General features: G+C 37.3%; 1 protein-coding gene across 1 annotated transcript in view; it reads right to left on the bottom strand.

Moving 5' to 3' along the window:
- Positions 1 to 14,273, bottom strand: part of mbo (Nuclear pore complex protein Nup88) — a 622,627-nt gene extending 608,354 nt beyond the window's left edge. The window contains exon 1 of the mRNA XM_087358015.1: positions 14,008 to 14,273. The gene's annotated coding sequence lies outside the window, so the exon portion shown is untranslated. The remainder of the gene's footprint in view (positions 1 to 14,007) is intronic.
- Between the last annotated feature and the right edge of the window lie 6,378 nt (positions 14,274 to 20,651).

The raw sequence follows: 20,651 nt of genomic DNA, 5'->3' as shown, positions 1-20,651 counted from the left end.
GATGTACATTTGATATACGTTATATTGCGAGATTACACATTCGTCATGAGGTTGTTATTATAATGACAGATATTTTATTGATATTATTTTTATCAACAGTAATACCGGTCGGTATATAAACCGGACGCCTGGCCTAGTCGTCTCGTGGTTAGGACACAAATTTACTATTAGAAAGATTCTAAATTCCAAACTTTTGCAGCTGATGTAGAGAATGGAGAACACAAACTACCTATGATAATGATAAAATACGCATCAAGGGGGGAACTGACTCTACTACAATAATGTCGTACATACATTTCAAAATAAAACGCAAAATTTTGCATTCTATTACGCAAATATTTTAAAAGCACCGAGGAAAAAATTAGTAAATTTCGACCAAATCGATCAACTACTGATCAAATATTCAATATCGTCTGGATCGTGGAAAAAAAAACAAGGTAGCAACGGGAGAACACGTCAACTATTTATAGACTAAGAATGTTTGAGATTCTATTGAAGGGGGTATTATGTAATGTTTTCACCCGAAACCACTGAAACGTCATTAAATTTCTACCAGACTACATGGAGAAACTTTCCAGAATAAAGCCATGTTCACACCGAATATATTATTAATGTGGCGAAATTAAAATATTTTGGTAAGACTATAAAAAGAAAAATTCTTAGAGTCTACTGGATGTTTTATTGAAAAGCAAAATTCCTACCCATTCCGAAAATCGAATCCCGGTGTTCCATCCGTCAACCAGTCAATTTCTTACATATGAAATTTCCTTCTTTGTCCACCAGCAATAAAAACGTAGGTAGACAAATGCGTAAAATTGGACAGATAATTTTCTTGGTATTTCAACTTGCAAAAATCCTCAGAAAACACGTATTAAAAACACACATCTACATGTACTCATTCATAAAACTCTATGATGTGGCGAAGGGGCCAGAGGGTGAGTGGTCAGGTCGACACAGAATTTTCGTCTCAAACAGCACAGTACGCAGTAACCAGGAGGTTAACGCTGAGGGCGTGGGCTTGCATCTTTCAGGTTCCGGTAGTTACCTCTCCACTGTCCACCCTTACCACTGCCCCGTCTGACCGGGATTGGCAAAGAGGAACCGGACCTAAGCTGGGTCTGTACAGTCGCTCCGAAAATTTCAAGTCTTCAACGCATAAAGGACATACGTCATATTAATGAACAATGTATCTCAATCCTATAATCTTGATCATAAATTATGTACGCTGTAAAATTTTATATTTATATTACTGTCGTAATAATTTACCATCTTAAAGTGTGGTTATCAAGCACAGTGGTAACTGTATGTACCATCTGCTTCAATATTTGATAACTCTGAAAATCAGAAATTATTACCACAAACAGTTCTAAAATTTTGATAATTGTAATGGGGACGCGGTGTGTTTTCTAGGAGGTACGACTGAATTAAAAAAATTAAAGTGTTTCTTGCCGTAGATGTGTATCATATTTATTTACGACTTTGCTTCGTAATTAGAAGGTACCTGTTTCAAATCGAGAGAGGAAAAATGCTATCCTGACCGAGATTTTTTCAGGTCTTCCTTTGTCCTTCGGAGAAAATTCTGTTAGAACGACATAATTTGACCCCTAGAAGACATGAAGTGATTCGGGAAGCATTACCTAATTTTATAGCTATGAAACGTCACCAGATGGAAATTCAAACAATTAACCAACTGAAAGCAAATAAAGTAGATATATTTTGGCATATATTATAACGGGATTGATACGTTTATATTTACGTGACTTTCTTCCATGTAATATCTTTATGAAAACATTAAATGTGAATGTGTTCAAACCATCTATATTTCGTAAGCAAAATTCAGCTGCCATTTCTCACCGAGTCTCTCCTTATTCACTACAACAGGGGTGGCCAACCCGCGGCCCGCGGGCCGCATGTGGCCCGCCTTGAACATTTTTCCGGCCCGCGAGATTCATCACACTTTTACAAAATATATTTATTTTATAATGGCCAAAGTATTGAAAACCAATGTATTAAAAAAATACATTATTTGTGCATCCATATATTCAAAAATTATCTGTCAAAATTATGAGAAAAAATTAACTTTGATTTTAAAATAATATTCTTGCGAATATATGACAGATATTGCCTGTTTTATTCATTAGTATCATTATTATTATATTATCTATGTTTACATGTAAGAATAATAGTAAACACAATAATAATAACTCATTATGTTTCAATTTTTCACTCCAAAAAAATGTCTATAGTGTATCTAAATCTAATATGGGGATATATAATTTTATATGTGGCCCGCGGAGTTATGATGCATTTCCAAAGTGGCCCGAAAGATCATTTGGGTTGGCCACCCCTGCACTACAAGATGGCTCTGGCAGTCAAAATCAGGATTTAGTGGAAATTGTGCAGTAGGTAAGCTGGTCACTCACTACTCACAAAACGCACATAAAAAGACCTAGGAAACCTCCGAAAAGAGGTCCTGTGCCCTGGAAAAAGAACCTTAGTAAATAAAGAATAAGTTTGATAACATGTGTCGCTTTTGCAGGCACAGGCTGATAATCGAGGAGACCGCGTCCAGTAAGTAGCTCAGTGGTCCAGAGGAACTGACGTCACGCCGGAGGATGAGCAGAGGATAAGAGAGAGTATTTCCTATTTGCGGCGTTTAGTCAGAGTGAGGAAGTCGGAAGGATCCTCTGCTGTTTGTTTTTTTTATTTATTTTAACCTCATTCCTCTATCTAGGGGGATGGATGCTTGAGTTGACCAGAGTCCCTTTACCGAACACTGCGTACTACAACAGTAATACCAACACTACAGAAACTCTTTCTCCTCGCCATTTCCGTTGTCCGGAAACCAGTCTAAATGCATAGGAAGAGGGCGTCGGGGGAGAGTATAGGATAAAACAGGAGGGGAAAACAAATGCCGAAATAAAAGAAAGGAGTTAATACAAACACGGAAACGCGGGTCGTACCTTGTTTCAGAAATTCCGAAGACAGAAAGAGGAACGGAAGGTAAACGTAAATGCACAGAAAGACACGAAAGTACTGTAACAAATCTGACTACATCACGGACGCCTGTTCTGTCCCGGAGTTTGTCCGCCTTGGCTTCGTACAATTGCTCTTGGTCACTAGAGAGTGCAATGCTTAAGATCGAAAGAGTAGAAATACGCGGAAAGCTGGGTAAATTACCTGAATTAGATATGCTGGGTGACGTGTCAGGCAGCTGTGGCAGTATTAATTCGCCTTCAGTCAACGATTCTCATGCTTATAATTTGCACAGAGCCCAGCGTAAGTGGTAATCAGCTGGTAAAGAGGTTCCCAGTCTTTCATTGAACCCCGGGCTTTAAGACGGTGTTCGCAGTAGCTCACAATCTGAGATGTTAATGTCGCACGACATTCTCTTCTCCTAAATCAATTTTTTAAGACTCTTTAAATTTCTTTTAACAACAAAATTCATGCACAAAGAACTTAAAAAAATTTCTACTGCCTTAGAAGATCAAATTTTAACAATTTATATTAAATGTTTTGTTTATTCTTGGAACGAAATGTACCCATTAAAAAAATATGATGATTACGACGCAAAATAAATCCAAAAGGAGATAGTATTCATCGCCATGATAATGGAAGCAGCAAATACTTTTGAAACTTTGGGAAACTTTTACCAAACTGCGTTAAAACCCAGATGACAGCCATGTTCATGAGATCCTTAAATCCTACAAATATACGCACTTACCACTGCCTCATTGAAGGACTATAGTTGATTGCAAATGTTATAGAAACGGTATTATCCCATATTTAAATATTTTACTTTTATGCCTATATTTATTCTCGACGAATAACGTTTAAGTGCCGAAAGAATGGATTTCGGAGGTATGTTTCGCCAATTTCAACAGGGTGTTTAGAAGCAAGAGATGTGGAATGACTACAGAATTTGGAAGATTGTATATACGGGAATGCTACACAATCCGGTCATCCGATCCTCCACCTGTGATTAAGCTAGCGAACTATAAAATTGTATCTACCTCCTGTTACGTCTTCTTAATACACATTACACCTATCCCTCGATATACATACTTCCGACTTGAGAATTTTTGCTAAATAAACCACATAAATTTATATCTATTTTTACTACAATGAAGAATGAACCCGGCGAAAGCCGAGCGTCAGTTTCAGAGTAACGAACTCTGATGAGTGGCCCTGAAGATAAGGAGGTAGATGGTCCTCGAAACGTCGGAAAGTTTTAATTATATGACACGTCTGATAGCCCGAGAAGATTTTATTTCTAAACTCTCTCGTCAACAGCACCTTAAAATTTATTATTGAAACCTTAATTTTAACAGTGATTATTAAAGAATATTTTATTAATTTCTTAAAATGGATTCTTTATTTATTACTATTGTTACGCGTACCGTAATTAAAGTTTTAACAAAGAAAATTGCCTATTGATGAAACAAATACATATCACGGCTAATAAAGTAAGAAAAATAGGAAAAAAATCATTTAAAAACTCTATGTACGTGAGTGGAGTAAACCAGCTCACTCTGATGTGGAATTAAAAACATGTGGAGAAAGAACAACAACTTCCGAGGTATCCAGTCAGATCAGAACCCTGATGATGGGACAGAGTTGGTTCTCGAAACGTCGGTTTACTACGGTAACCAGTTAACGCGGCTGATTGCCCGAGAAGATTTTATTTAAGAAAGAGGCAGAGTAAATCCAATTATATCCTGTTATTTCAGAAAACAGATTTCCAAATGAGCGGTCATCATCTAATACGGCAATGAACAAGTGGTCCCTTTTTGACAACACAGTGCCTGTACTAAGACAATAGGTTGATACGAAAAACTTCCCAGACTGCATTAGAACTAAGAAAAGAAGATGAATGTGTAAAAAGTTTCCCTATCTGCCGAAGAAGGACAATGTCTTAATCATGGCACAGCTGTGTCTCTGTGTCTACCTGCGTGATGTAAGGACCGAGAGATGGACAGTCTGAAATGTCAGACACGTGACAAACATTCGAATAAATAAAAACCGAAAAAGGGAGAGAGCTGGGAGCAACAGCACGAGGGAAAATAAACCGGGCGATAGCGAAGCTTTTGTTGTCTTTTGTTTCGGAAACCCAAGACGCGAAAAGAATCATGGGAATAATGAGACGATCGTGTCCTGCAAAAACGAAATATGTGCGGGGGACATGCTAACCGGATGAATGCAATCTCAAAAGATTCTACATTGCGTCCAATTCACTTCTCACCTGCACAAAGTTTGACATTTATTCGGCTGTACAAGAATTTATTTTCTGATCGATTCCAAGAAGTCGATAATCGTGTCCTGGGTACCAGCTTCATTCAGACGGAAACCAATATTTTGTAAGAAGCACCCTGTTTCTCAAGTCCACACGGCGTCACCACCTAAGACATCAACGCCGACCTGTTCGCCACCGCAAGAACATCAAATTTCCTATCCTGATACTTGTCTATGGTCTTCGTACTACATACGGTAGAAGCTAAACGTTTACCTGTGATTAAGTATCAAGCCATGAAGACTCATGACGGACTACGTTGGTAATTACAAGCATTATTAACTTCACGACTAAGTAGTATTCTGCCCTCAGCTTCAAGATCCGACCGCTTGGCCACAGAGGAAACAGACCACTGGATAAGACGATTAGCTGGACTCAGATCAGGTCCTGAGATGCTGCTCAGTTTACCGAGTTACTTTTACGATACAACGACATACTGCAATGCATTACAACGTAAGAATTAATTTACGCTGTATTTTCTCGTAAGTTCTACTTAATATTGTCTTACTAGTATTATTCTATTTACATTCAAATTTAAAGGGATATTCTACATTTTTATAAGAACTATACGTATAAATTGCATGTCTATTGTGGTCTTCTGCGTTCTATGTTTTACTCCTTGTGAAGTACCTCACCGAATTTCCTTAAAAATGTTGCTAACTGCCTACAACACCAGACAAGGTCACAATATCGAAATCTCAGGCATTTGTGTAACAGATATTATTTTCTCGCATGTTAAACTTTCACTTATGCACAGCCATTTTACCTTCAACTTTTACGTTTGTAAAAAAAAATTAATAGTAAGCTTGCATGTTTAAATAACTCCGGCCCCTTAAGTAGACGGCGTATTTATTTCTCAATTCCTGGTCCCTCTCAGTTTCCAAATCCCTGTCCATAGTCTTTCTATAGTCTATGACCTCTCTCATTTATTACATCGTACAACTGTGTTTATTAATCCTTACACCTCTTACACTTAATTTGTTTTTACATGCCGGTAATATTTTTCAATTTACATTCGAAATCAGATGTCCCTTTCCTTCAATTGTTTTACACGTCCGACAGAAACTTTAGTATGTTACTCGAGGGACCAGGAAGTCTCCTTTGGTTCTGTGACGGCGTAGCGAAACTGTAGGGACGACACGAGAAACATTACATTCATACAACGTGCACCTACCCAATCACATTTTTCTTTGACGTTAATGTTACTGTCCTATTACCGCAACGAGACGAAAAGGGTTGAAGGGGGATGATGGTTTGGGTTGTATATATTTGGTGGGAGGGGAGGATTTGGTAAAAATGGGAAGAGAGAATAGAGCTACGACAAGGGTTCATAATCCAACCACCATTACACATTACTTGGTGAGCAGCCATGTACAGCTATTCGTCAAAATTAATTAAGTCATTATCTCTCACATACAAAAAACAGAAAGACTGTTCCCCCCCCCCCACCCAGTATCTCACATACACATATACGTAAAACTAAGTACAGGCTTAAAGGTACGAAAAACACATTCTCTGCTACTGTTGATATGTGTGTCTGTCAACGCTGTTTTTTTTTATTCTGTATCCAGTATATGCGATCCGCATAGCGAATTATACTAGGTAATGAAATCATCAATTTACATTTTTTTGTGGGGACTACTGGTATATGTGTGGGAGAAAGGATGAGGGTATGATAGAGAAAGCCACACACTCGGCACGAGACAGCGAGACCTACGGTTGAACTGCCTAATCATTAACGCTCACTAATTAAGCGGAATGATACAATTAAAGATTAGGTTGCAATAGAAACACAAGACAAGATTTGCTTAATATGATATTAAACCAACAATTACTGTAATAAAATAATATAAATAAAAATTATATATATTATTATAAAATTATAATAAAATCTTAATGCAACGATTTCTAACAAATCTATAGAAACTGCGTTAAGGTGCAAATATTTCAAATAATAAATTTGTGAACTTAAGAGAATATTAAAACTGGGGAAGGATTTTCTTTCATTCAGTTCTGAATATTTGTCTTGTGAATTGAGGTTTCGTGTTTCCATGGTAAAAGTACGAAGATCACCGTCATTGACTACACAGCACAGCTTCCTAGAAGCCAGTCATTTCGACATTTTGTATCATTCTATCTTTTAAAAATCTAATGAAAACAATATAAGAAAGATAATTTTTATATTTTTTAAATATGTGTGAAACTTTGTCATACGCAATAATTCAATGGCACAGACTGGAGGTTCTAGGAACAGGGGATCAGACAAATTGCAGTGAAGAGCTTCATGTTTTAAACTTAGAACTCTTAGCCAGATATTAATTATTACTGTTATAAAGTGTGGGAAGATGGCAAAGTTGGAAAATGTTGAACATATCTAAAAGATAAAATTTACGTACTTTTCGGTCAGAAAATCAAAAAGAACGAGACTGTCTAGTAATTTCAGGAGTAAATGGAACGATAATAAAACACTTCATAATAAAACCCAGGATTTGAGAGTGTAAGTTGAATTAAATTCTCTGAGTGCTGGATCAGGTGGTTTACGTTCAGGGTCCATAGGTAGAGAATATTTTACTAGTTAATAGATTATTTTGTAACAAATTTGTAGCATCGACTTAAGTTACTTCGTTATTTTTTCGGCTAATTAAAGTGTTACTTGACTGATTGATCTTAACTTTGTACAAATGAAGTTCCAAAAACTTTTCGATAGACCTAAGGTGAATAACTCAGAATACGATATTTTGGCCTTTAAAGTTCTGACCGATATAATCCAGAATTATTACGTAAATCTAAAATATCTGTGCACCAAGGCACCATGCTATTAATGCAGACATCGAGTATAGTGGTAACCTTGCAGTGGTTGATCTTGAGATGTTGTACCCGACGGACAGAAACGATCCCATAACTTATGTGACTTTTTAAAAAAAGCTCCATGCATCCTTAACATTAACACGAGGTCGAGATGAGTGGCTAGCCGTACGTTTCAGGAGTAAGCGTCTTCTCTGTCAGTGGGACAGGAGGCTGGATGGACCCGACAGGCGGTAGGTAAGCTTCTACGATGAGAAGAGACCCTGTCAATGCGGGGGAAAAGCCACTGGCGATCACAAACATTCAGTGCCCTGGACTTCTAGACGATACGATAAAAATATTTCATTGATAAATATACTGACTGATTATTTGAACTACTGTTATTAATATTCTAAATGCAATGCACTCATTTTCTTAATCGAATTTGACTGTGACTTGAAATTATTATTACTATAAACAGGTATAGTATTTAAATAATTCGACTCTTATTTAGCAGCTAATGAAATGCGTTATCTAGTTATACTGCGTGAGAGCCAGTACCCAATTGAGATTAAGGTCCGAAAATATATGAGGTTGTAAAATTACCACAAAGGACAAAAAGCCCGGAAGAATATATAATTTTACTTGCGAAACATATTATTACGAGAATGAATCATGAAGTGATTGAAGAGGGACTGGGATCATAGAAAAATGGGTAACACTTGGTTTTCACAAAATATTAATATGTTCGTTAGACCAAGGAGGATGAGATGGTAAACCAAGTGGATTAAGTGGGAAAAGCATGCATCACTTTTTTTAAACAGAAGGGCTGAGGCCACTTGGGTAACCTCGACGTGGATGATATTTAAATGTATTCTCAAACACAAATGTAATGAGGATGTGGACTAGAATTTATCAAAACGGTAATAAATTGTACTGTTCAAATAAAGGCGGAGATTTCATGACTAGGTCAGCAATCTTAAACTTTTCAAGAAATATTCTAACATGCTCCAAGAAAACATGTAGTTGTTGAGAAGCTAATAGCTGAAGATTTCTGTCTTCTGGGTTGTTGCGCTGTGCAGTCTGGTTGATGTTAACCAACGTTTCAGAGGTCATACTGCCTCCGTCATCAGGGCGATGAGTATGAAGATTTCTGTCTTCTGGGTTGTTGCGCTGTGTAGTCTGGTCGATGTTAACCAACGTTTCTGAGGTCATACTGCCTCCGTCATCAGGGCGATGAGTATGAAGATTTCTGTCTTCTGGGTTGTTGCGCTGTGTAGTCTGGTCGATGTTAACCAACGTTTCAGAGGTCATACTGCCTCCGTCATCAGGGCGATGAGTATGAAGATTTCTGTCTTCTGGGTTGTTGCGCTGTGTAGTATGGTCGATATTAACCAACGTTTCAGAGATCATACTGCCTCCGTCATCAGGGCGATGAGTATGAAGATTTCTGTCTTCTGGGTTGTTGCGCTGTGTAGTCTGGTAGATGTTTACCAATGTTTCAGAGGTCATACTGCCTCCGTCATCAGGGCGATGAGTATGAAGATTTCTGTCTTCTGGGTTGTTGCGCTGTGTAGTCTGGTTGATGTTAACCAACGTTTCAGAGGTCATACTGCCTCCGTCATCAGGGCGATGAGTATGAAGATTTCTGTCTTCTGGGTTGTTGCGCTGTGCAGTATGGTCGATGTTAACCAACGTTTCAGAGGTCATACTGCCTCCGTCATCAGGGCGATGAGTATGAAGATTTCTGTCTTCTGGGTTGTTGCGCTGTGTAGTATGGTCGATGTTAACCAACGTTTCAGAGGTCATACTGCCTCCGTCATCAGGGCGATGAGTATGAAGATTTCTGTCTTCTGGGTTGTTGCGCTGTGCAGTCTGGTTGATGTTAACCAACGTTTCAGAGGTCATACTGCCTCCGTCATCAGGGCGATGAGTATGAAGATTTCTGTCTTCTGGGTTGTTGCGCTGTGTAGTATGGTCGATATTAACCAACGTTTCAGAGATCATACTGCCTCCGTCATCAGGGCGATGAGTATGAAGATTTCTGTCTTCTGGGTTGTTGCGCTGTGTAGTCTGGTCGATGCTAACCAACGTTTCAGAGATCATACTGCCTCCGTCATCAGGGCGATGAGTATGAAGATTTCTGTCTTCTGGGTTGTAGCGCTCTGTAGTCTGGTAGATATTTACCAACGTTTCAGAGGTCATACTGCCTCCGTCATCAGGGCGATTCTTAGCATGAAGATTTTTGTCTTCTGGGTTGTTGCGCTGTGTAGTCTGGTCGATGTTAGCCAACGTTTCAGAGGTCATACTGCCTCTGTCATCAGGGCGATGAAACATCGCCCAGAAGACAGAAATCTTCATAGTCACCGCTGTGAAAATCTCAAATCTTATAAAGCTAATACCGTTAAGCTCTCAATAATTTCCCTATCTTTTATTAAAATCCAAGGCTTGTCCATGTCTTGAGTCATATTAATCGAACCAAAGCCCACCCACGCTATTTCCTAAAGATACAATTAAACATTATCCTCCTATCCAAGGAAGAAGATACAGCAGCAATAAATTAAGTACAAGCTTCTAAATGGGAGAATATAAATGACTCTCAGATACAGAAATCTCTAAACTGTGTTGCCCTGGCGTTTGTTTCTGGCTTTTAAACCGAGCTGTATTTTAGACACGTACAAGAGATTGGAGATTCTTGCAGGAACTGTTGACTCGTAAATTAAACTTAATCTGTAATGAATGTGAAACAACAGATTATCGTTTAAATAAAATATATGGAAATCAGCGGCAATAACATAAAAAGACTGAAATGTATGTAAGATATTTCAATTGCTGAAGAACTGTCAGAATTTAAAGAAAGCATAATTTCTTTTCCGGGGTCACAGACAGGGCATGCAAATTAAGCTACAGTTATACAATAAAATTAATTTACATTAATAAGAGATTCTTCGGCAAAATAATCTTAAACAAAACAAAAATACGTTGAAGAAACATCACAGCAAATTTAATTTGGAAATGTGTTGTTTAAGATAGGGGTCACCACCAAAACAACTGACCGAAGGAACACAAATGATGTTTCTGCAAACTTTATTGCGTGTTATGCTTCTAGATCTCCATGGAAACATTGGAATAAAAAAATGTTTAAATTATTTTTTGCGACAAAGACGATTACCAAAAGCAATGGGTTCTATCATCTACAGCGTACAGAATGAAGCAAATAAAAAGTAATTCAGGTACTGGTATGTACGCTACTGTGTTGAAGATACATAGAGACCCACAGCTTTCCCGTGAAATCACAGACTAAATACGTCTAGGGGATTTAAGAACAGGAAATTACGCCTAATTCATAGTAGTTTATGGTTATCATAAACATAAATTATTCAGGTATTAGACTTCGAAATAAATATAAGGGTTTACAAAAATTATTAGGTGAGATTTCAGGTTCTCACGACAACGATCGTGAATATCATTGTCTCTCAGGGTGTTGATCAGCGTTGTCTAGAAAAAGTTTACCGATGTTTCATACGTCCGTGATGCCTCCGTCATCAGGGCAACAACTCGTGGCGATTCAACATGCCATGAAACTGTCATCTTCACATTCGTTGACGTAATAATCTTAAATATCACCTAGTAAACATCTCTGAGGAGGCTACTATTTGCTATATTCGGGGATTCCAAGCTTTCATTCGTTACCCTGAAGATTGAAGCAGCAAGCATCTCTGAACCCCTGAAACGTCTGTAAGCTTCTACCAGACTACACGGTGCAACATCCCAGAAGACAGCCATTTTCACAAGTATTAAGTAAGTTTTAATTTTAACAAAAGTCAGCAACCGCGCTTTGATATCTACCTTAGACTTATTTTTTAATTTAGTTCCAGTCATAAAAACACCCGGATCTTTGAAGGCATGGCGGTGAAACATGAAAGTAACAAGCAGAGCGTTTGTCGGAAGAGAAAACGAAGTAACTTTAATTGTACTGAATATGCAAAATTCTTGGAAGAAATTTTTTGATGAAATGAAATCCGAAATCGAAATTTAAGCGACTGAATATTGTTTCACAGATTGTATATAGTATCAGGTCTCACCAGCTGTATCTGAAACGCAAGGAATGTGAACACAGTCTGATTTATGAACAACATATAACCGCGCAGTTGATAAAACATCGCTGAATAAACTGCGGATATATAAAAGAATCAATGCGCTTCCGATGCCATATACAGCGATTCGACTAGTCGCATCAGTTGATATGGATTTATAAGTGATTAGGCAGACAGACGGCGTGTCAGTGACACGAAAGAAGGCAGGCAGCCCGCAACACACCGGCTCGTGTATAAACAGAAATATTGCATTAAATTCTCGTCGTGGTTTCAGAACTGCGGAGGCTTTGAACGGACAAGTGCAGGAGACCCGGACTGGACCCGACGAAGGGCGAGGGGTACCACAGAGTACACATCCGTGTCATACTGATGAGCCCTCATATTTCGTCCAGGATTTTCAAAAAAAGAACACTGCTTTTCGGGGCGAAGAGGGAGGGCGGTGAATTGAGAGAATGTGGAAAGGGGAGGGGGGGGGAGTTCAGATCATGTGAACGCCGCCATTAAAAACGAAGCTAAAGTCACACACGCATCACAATAACGTATCATTTGCCTATTATAATATTTTCGCAGAAAAATTATATTTCTCCGTCCTCTTTGACCTTACAGACTGGGGCCGTTTACGGTTTCTAAGTACAAACCTCTTTACAACCTGAATTAACAATTGTACGTGTTAGGACACTGAATTAGATGGGGGAAAGTAGATTGACGAAAATAATATAAAGCAGATAATAAACGAAGAGAAATAGAAAGCAGAAAACGAAAGAAATACGAAGATGGATAAGTAAAAATAGAAGTTGGAGAAGGACAGGAAGCAAGGACGTAGAAGACACGAATGGAGGTTAAATAATAAGCTGAAGAAACGAACTACGACGTGCACAGACAAGTGACCTTGTATGCGCAGAAGGTGAAAATCCACTGCGCACATAAGTCGGACGCTGCAGCTGCGAAGCTGAAGGACATACCTGTTAGGCAATTTATAAATACTTTCCCTGCTCTGAGCGGAAGTCAAATATTTTATCCCTCGCATGGTTTAAACTGCTCCTGAGCATGTTAACAATGTATGTATCTTACACCAGAGGAATTGTGGGAGGGCCTGGGTTCTCAACTGCACAAGAAAGACACGTCAAATGAAGTCATTACCATAAAACATGAAATGGGAAAAATAAACAAGGAAGTGGTTGTGGCCTATTTAAGACACAGTTACCAACATGGCCACATTGTAAATAATTGAGTTTATATCTGCTTAAGTTAGCTTAATCGAGGCACTGGGATGGTGAATTGTATAATTATTAATGTAAAATTCTCCCTTCCTGCACAATATAGACTAAAGTTTTTTAAGGAACGTAATTGTTAGAAGTTCTTTACAAAGTTTTCTATACATAGTTTGGTTGATATACATAGAAAATGAAAACAGTCGAAAGTAAAACTTGCTGCAAAATATAAGTATCTAGTTAAGTCATTTTCACATATTTGTGTGTTATATATTTCATGAATTGAAGATGGATTATGTGTCCCTCGAGACACTGTTAAAATACAGCTCCGACGTGGGGTGGCTAAGTTACACAAGAAAAATTAACGAACAGTGCATTCTAATTCAAGAAAATTGGAAAATTATATTCTTTCGGAGTAAACTGAAATTCCAGAGATTTTCTTCACACAACATCACGTATGTCACTGCTGGAATGATTTTATCCCTAGGCCATTATTGCATTGATTTTAACCGGTGAGACTACTGTGTGAAAAAGTGACAGACATGCAGATAAGAAAGAGTCCATAAGAAGTTCTTTGCAAAGGCTAGTGCGTAAAGAACGCCTAAAGACAACAGACATATCTTACCGTTTCATATTCTGCATTCAGCATCAATGTAGAAGTCTGTGGAATGCCTAAACGTTGATACAATGGCGTCAGTTCATAATCAAACAGAAACAGAATTCCGCTTTAAGGTTACAATCACTACACTCAATTTCAAACACTGCACAACACTGTCACAACACACGTTAATCTACACAACAGGTTCCTTATGTAGCATTTACTTTATTCTAAGCTCTTTATCCAACTAAAAAATGTGTCACTGCAAATCACGTAACAATATGGCCTCGAATTCACAAACTCTGCCTGAACAGACAGTCAGTTTTATGACAATGAATTATGGGTAATCGGTGAAAAACAAGTGATGGAGTGGGGGGAAGGATTAGTCTCTGGTTTGTCATAGATCACTAATGGAGGAGCTTAACCCTACACTCCCATCTGTTATCAAAAGAGAGAAATTAGGACGAGTATTGCTTCATGGAATAAGGACGCGCGGGGAGGCGGGGTTATGATAGTAACAGCGGCTCAGGCGTGCCAATGAATTCCTTATCCTAATCTTATACTAGGACACAATACATGATCTTGTGGTGCGGCTAGAAATTAATATATAGTGGTTCATAATAGATTGTTCGTACACAATGTATGCACAAGGATATGGCTATTTAAGTGAACGCCAACGAAAGGGTTGACCAACTTTGCACGACCAGTCTCTGATGCAGCTCATGTCCGTAGCGGTAACAATACAGGTAAGTTGTATTCCTTACCGAAATACAAACATGCATTCTTTGCATATTTTGAATTGTTAATAAAATATTATGCCAGTTATCTTATGACAGATTTACTTTCCAGATAAATCATGTAGGTTTAAAGTCCTGCTTAAGTGTTATAAATCGCATCAGCTTTTAGCAAGGCGTGTTAGCTCAGTGTGAATATGCTTGTGTTTAGTATTGGTAGGGTACCAGGATCGAATCCTTTTTACCAATTTTTTTTTATTTCATGTAGCTGCATGTTAACAAAGTAGTACTTCGTGTTATCATTCTAGTTATTTTTTTTTCTTTTAATACAATTAACTCAAATTAATTAAATAACTGTTACAATGATGGTAATATATTTAATAGCGATTTTCCTCTGTGTATTAATGTTCTCTACACTTATATATTTTTATGGTAATCTGTTGTTATTTTGCTATATTTATTACCGTGTTCTTCTCTTGCGGTGTATCTGTGATCTGTTTTAGTAAACTCGACATCAGATTAAGGTAAGTTGATAGCTTCACGTTCCGGAAGCTTTATCCCCTCCCCTGTTAAAATCGCTCTCGGTTTCAACCGCTTGCCTGGCTCCAGGCCAGTCTTTAGTGGGGACGAGGTAGACGTTTTTCCTCCTATATGAGATCACATCAGCCCGTTGCCAGTCACTACGTTCAGTGACATTTCAGATCGTCATGACGGCGATTATGAGGGCTGTCTTCTGCGTCGCCGGGCCGTGTAACTTGGTAGAAATTTTCTGACGTGTCAGAGTTGCTTGCTGATTGCTTCCTTTTCCAGGCAACAGACGAAAGTCAGGCTTTGATGAATAGTCTTAAATGTAAGAATTACAGTGTGATATTGCAATCACGTAAATGAATACGTGTTCATTTTCACTCCAAGGGTACATTTTCCCGTGTTCTCGTAGTACATAAGTGCATGTAAAGATGAGAACAGATTAAGACGACAGAACGTAACTGATCAAACATTGTTCATTGAACATTGTAAACAATGTTGAAAGACATTCCATGCACAGCCCGAAAGTTCTTTACAGAAAAATCTAGTCTGTTGTGGAGTTTCCCACTCTACGAAACAGCAAATTTTCGAGCGAACAATTCACTATTTGGTAAATGTTCGTAACAAATTTTCGCCCCACATAAAACTGATATATATTGTTCCTGAGCATTCTTCCGTAACCAGCTCAAGAGAGGGTTATAATAACGAAGGAAAATCTATTTATTTACCAGTTTGTTCTTGTGTCACAGTACGTTGTGCATAAAACCGGTCAAATAGATTATTTATATTATGTACGACTGATACAAATCTGTTCGACTGTTATGCTTATAGGTTGTCCGTCAAGTCACACAGACACTGCAATCATTCTAACAAAACGAAAATAAGCATAACACGTTCACTCGTAATTCTGAAAAAAATTCTCTCTTTTTATAAAAGTTTACAGGTTTTCGAAGCTATTGCACATAAAACGTGAGTATAATGTTTTTTTAGTCCTTGTGTTTAATAATTTCAAAATGTTAGCCACAAAATCTCCTAAATTTAAAGTGAAATTAGTAAAACGCAATTTACGATGTTGAGTTTTTTTCACGGTAATAAGTATCACATGACTATTAAAATTCTATTTTATAAAGACTCTCTTGGCTTAAGACTTTAGCCATTACGAGGGAGATGTAGCGAAATATTTGCGGTTCGCAGATAATAATTCTGGAATAATCATTACTATAGTCTATCACAAGGATTTTTACACGATATAATCTTACAAACGTCTGCAAATTCTGTAAGCTCTATGCTAATTTTATTGTATTTAATATTGCTAACTTCAAAGTCTCTTTTAATGATTCGCTTGAGAACCTGTGAATATTAGCTTCAACGATCTTGTAATATACCAAATAAGACCACAGATCTTAGGTATAATTAAAAGAGTTAAATTTGTTCTGAACAAAACTATACAACAGTGTGAGAGTGATTTACAATCTCAGTATATAATGAGATCTGTTTACTCCACTGAGAAATAAGCATAATTCCAAGCTAATTAAATTTACTAGTTATTTGACGACTGTGAATCAACTTCATAAGTTATATTACGACGTATTATACGGAAATGTTGTTATGGGCGAACGGGTCGTGTTACATTTCAAGACAATATTTCGGCCTGTAGAGACCTTCCGTGACTGACACCCAAAAACAGTTGCATGACGTTACCCATACCCCAAATTGCTCGATTTTGCCTTGAATATAGCGGCTCGAAGCACATGGCTACGTTTTTCTATTTAGTTGTATCAACCGAAATACAAGGAGACGCTCTCGAATTCTACAGGGTCAGTTTATCCTGACTGCTGATTTATAGTTTTGTTCAGTCCCTCCAGACCGACGTTGAGGATAGTACTGTAGTGAATACAGTTTTGACAGTCTATAATTTCATCATTTTTATCAATAAAATATATGTTGATGAGATTACACACCTAATTTTACGGATTTAATATTTATTTGTTAATATTATTTTCTGGTTTCTGTTGTTAGGCAATCATTTTGTGTATGACTGCAGTTTTGATTACCGTACAGATTAACTTTTGTTTAAGATTTTTACGCTGAGTAACGATATCTTCCCTATCCAATTCTGCTACGATCAATGTACAGACACGTAAAAAATAACGTTTTCACTACTCACACCGACAAAAGCTACTTAACGTAGTTACTTAGCCACGGGACGACGCCAGCTTAAGCAGTCATCTCGCCACCATACAAAACAGATCGGCTTGTGGCCATCTTAGATTGCTGGATATCGGAATATTTAAATAAATTAGATTCTATTGACTGGTCATTGCATAGAGTTCGGATTTTAAAAGTTTACGTAAAGACTGGTAAAATATCTCATAGGAATAAATAATTTTAATGAGAGTTACGAAATTACGAAAGATTTAGAAATTTCATTCACTACAGTACCTTAAGGTTGAACACATCCTTTTCCAAATCGTCATTTCTTATTGCCCTAACTTACATCACCTGGTACAATGTAGGCCAACAAATGTGTCTTAAAATATTCAAAGAAACAAAACGATTTTGAAGCAGATAAAATGGCAGAAAATTAGTACCTTGCAGTATTATGCTGTTTTATTATTTTAATTTTCGGGAACAGATCGTAAAAGAAAGAGATCTAATTTTTGTTCGTAAGAGAATAAAAAACTTCAAGGCGATTTTACGTTCATTTGTGCAGAAGTTCACAGTCCTGGATTCAGTTTTATGACACTTAACTGTGATATTACTAAGTCACTGTGACCCAGTCTACCAAATATCCTTAAAGAATAGAGTAACAGCTGGGATACTGGCCATCCTAATTGACGCTATTAATAGTTATTCTTAATTCGTCCAAGCAAAACCTTGCCTCGAACCAGGCTTCAACCTCGTTCTCCAAATTATATTCCAGCCCTCACCTCGGTGCGTAATGCTCTTATGGTATAATTTAACGCTGAATAATATCCACAGTCCATAAGCGCTACGCACGATATATATCGATAAGAAACACTAGTCCTTGTCTGAATTCATTTGGTGCTCCAGAATATCAGATAGGAGCAATGTCTTGTCATCCAACAGCAGATAAAATTTAAACAATTCTCTTGACTCTCCAATAATATAATTTATTCTTTGTAATGGTAATGGAAATAAAAACCAAACGTCGAAGGAGACAAAGAATCTATTAATCAAATTCTCGATGCCAATGTTGTCTAGAGTCATCGTTAATTCGTATGACTGTAATTTAAATTAATATCTTTGTTCCGTCTTAAAGCATCAGAACCTCCACGTCAGGCAAAACCAACACTTTGCTTCTTAGTAGAATCCTTCCTGTTCCTTGGTCCCACTACTTTGTTTTAAAGAAGAGGGAAGGATGATCCGGTAAGACAACATTCCAAAACTTAACTTCCCTTTAAGATTAAGGCAGGCAATGAAGTCAGTCCATCAACAAACATTTCGACTCAACAACAAACCAAAGTTTAAAGGCTAATCTTCATTTACGCAAGTCTGCTGGTTGCTGCTTATAACACTGTTTTACTAGTCAGTACAATCCTTGTTACCACAATCTCTCAGTCTTCCGGAACACCTGCGAGTGTACCCCTGGCAGGGCATTTTAATTTTATTCGCCCTGAATTGATGAGATGTACTCAGCCTGCTGCTAATGAGTCTTACTAAACTGCTAAGTTCTGGGTTACCGTCTTAAAAGATTTCTCTTATCTTTAGAGAAACAGCGTTTGAGGGAATAAACATAGTTTAATTTAAAGATTATTACAACACAACACATTTCATTACTAACAGATATTTCGTTTAAAGTTTATTTACGTAAATATTTGAACACAAATCACGCTGAAGGGTACTTTTAAGTGTGGCATTCCAAGACTAGATCACCAATTAAAATAACACACAGAAAAGAGTAGTATTTAAATATAGGCAGTGAAATTTTAGCTAAACAAAGTCTTCCTAATACACTCAAAGTAAGCATAGCTAAGAATTTTGCTATCTATTAAATGGATATTAATTTTAAATCAATATATTTTTTGTTTCTTATTTTGAGTTGAATGTGTTATATTGTAAGCTTATGACAGTCGCGATTACGTGTGTTATTATATTTTCTAATATTAAATAAAATAAAAGTACAATTTGAATAAGATATATGTCTGTTTATCAACGTCGTCGTTCTATAATATAAAATGACGTTTATGAAATTTTCTAGAATGGATTATACTGAAAGTAATCTAGTGAATTTAATTTTTGTTCATATCGATCAAAAGTAATAAATATCTAATGAAAGTTTTACGTTATTTTATAAAATGTTCTTTTTATTCCTAATGTTTAATTGTCCTGGCAGTTGCTGTCTTATTGTGTTGTTCACAAACATTGATTTTGATGGAAGAGGATAGAATCAGAATGAAATCAGCGTAAATGAAATTTCCCCGGTCACGGAAATCATGCAAATGATGAGACCTAATGCAAAATCACGAAGTTTTGAAAATCTTCATATTCACTCCAAGAGACAATAAACACGAACAGTACTGGATTAAATCTGCAGACAGAAAGATACCGGAACGTCCGCTAAATAAAATATTGCAGATCAGAAGGAAGAAAACACATCGGTAGACCAAGAAAATGACGGAGCAAGCTTCCGGAACATGTTTAATGGACGAATAAGAATACTCATGCTAAAAATTAAGGCACGTACACACACGAGCGCTCAAAACTCTGACGTAATACGTTAAGACAGAGAAGGGAACGTGGGAATATTTGAAGAACAGCGAGGTCATGGTAGCAGAGTTAAGCCACTTTAGCTGTAACGAGGGCTTAAGGTGCCGATGAGAATCCGATCATATCAAGTCTGACTGTCTGTAAGTCGATGTGGGATGAGAAACAGCTTCTGATGTAGAGTAAAGAATAGCAGGTGGAGGACAATGTATCAGCTACTGTGTTACAGGTTCTGTGGGTGGCAGGGTTTGGTTTCCCGTGGGGCGGTACCATAAACCACTGACTTATATCTGATAGACAGGGCAATGCTTGCTGGTATTCTCTAAGCCGTGATGCATGAAGGACCATACAAGTTACAATGCTTTGTGCCTATATTATATTTGTTCTGGGGCTATCTTATTCTCTTTTTATTTTTTGTACATGAGATGTTTTAAATATCTGTACACTCTGTTTGAATGTTGGTATATTATATTATATAGCTTAGCTTCAGTTTTCGGTATTGCAACACATTCGGAACAATAAATCTGTGTTGAAGTGATTTTAAATATATTTCTACGTAACTATTTTTTTTATTATTGTAAATTTTAACAGACTACAGACTATAGACGACAATTTGAAGAAGAAATATAAGAAACTGTTAGAACTCGACTATTTGACACCGTCAACAATACAGAACGCCTCTGG

This window comes from Zootermopsis nevadensis, unplaced genomic scaffold (assembly GCF_977971745.1).
Source record: "Zootermopsis nevadensis isolate Lab colony 2312 unplaced genomic scaffold, Znev_1.0 Znev_ptg000002l, whole genome shotgun sequence".
Classification (NCBI taxonomy): Eukaryota; Metazoa; Arthropoda; class Insecta; order Blattodea; family Termopsidae; genus Zootermopsis; species Zootermopsis nevadensis.
Note: the sequence above shows the minus strand (reverse complement) of the source record. Positions and strands in the feature narration are given on the sequence as shown.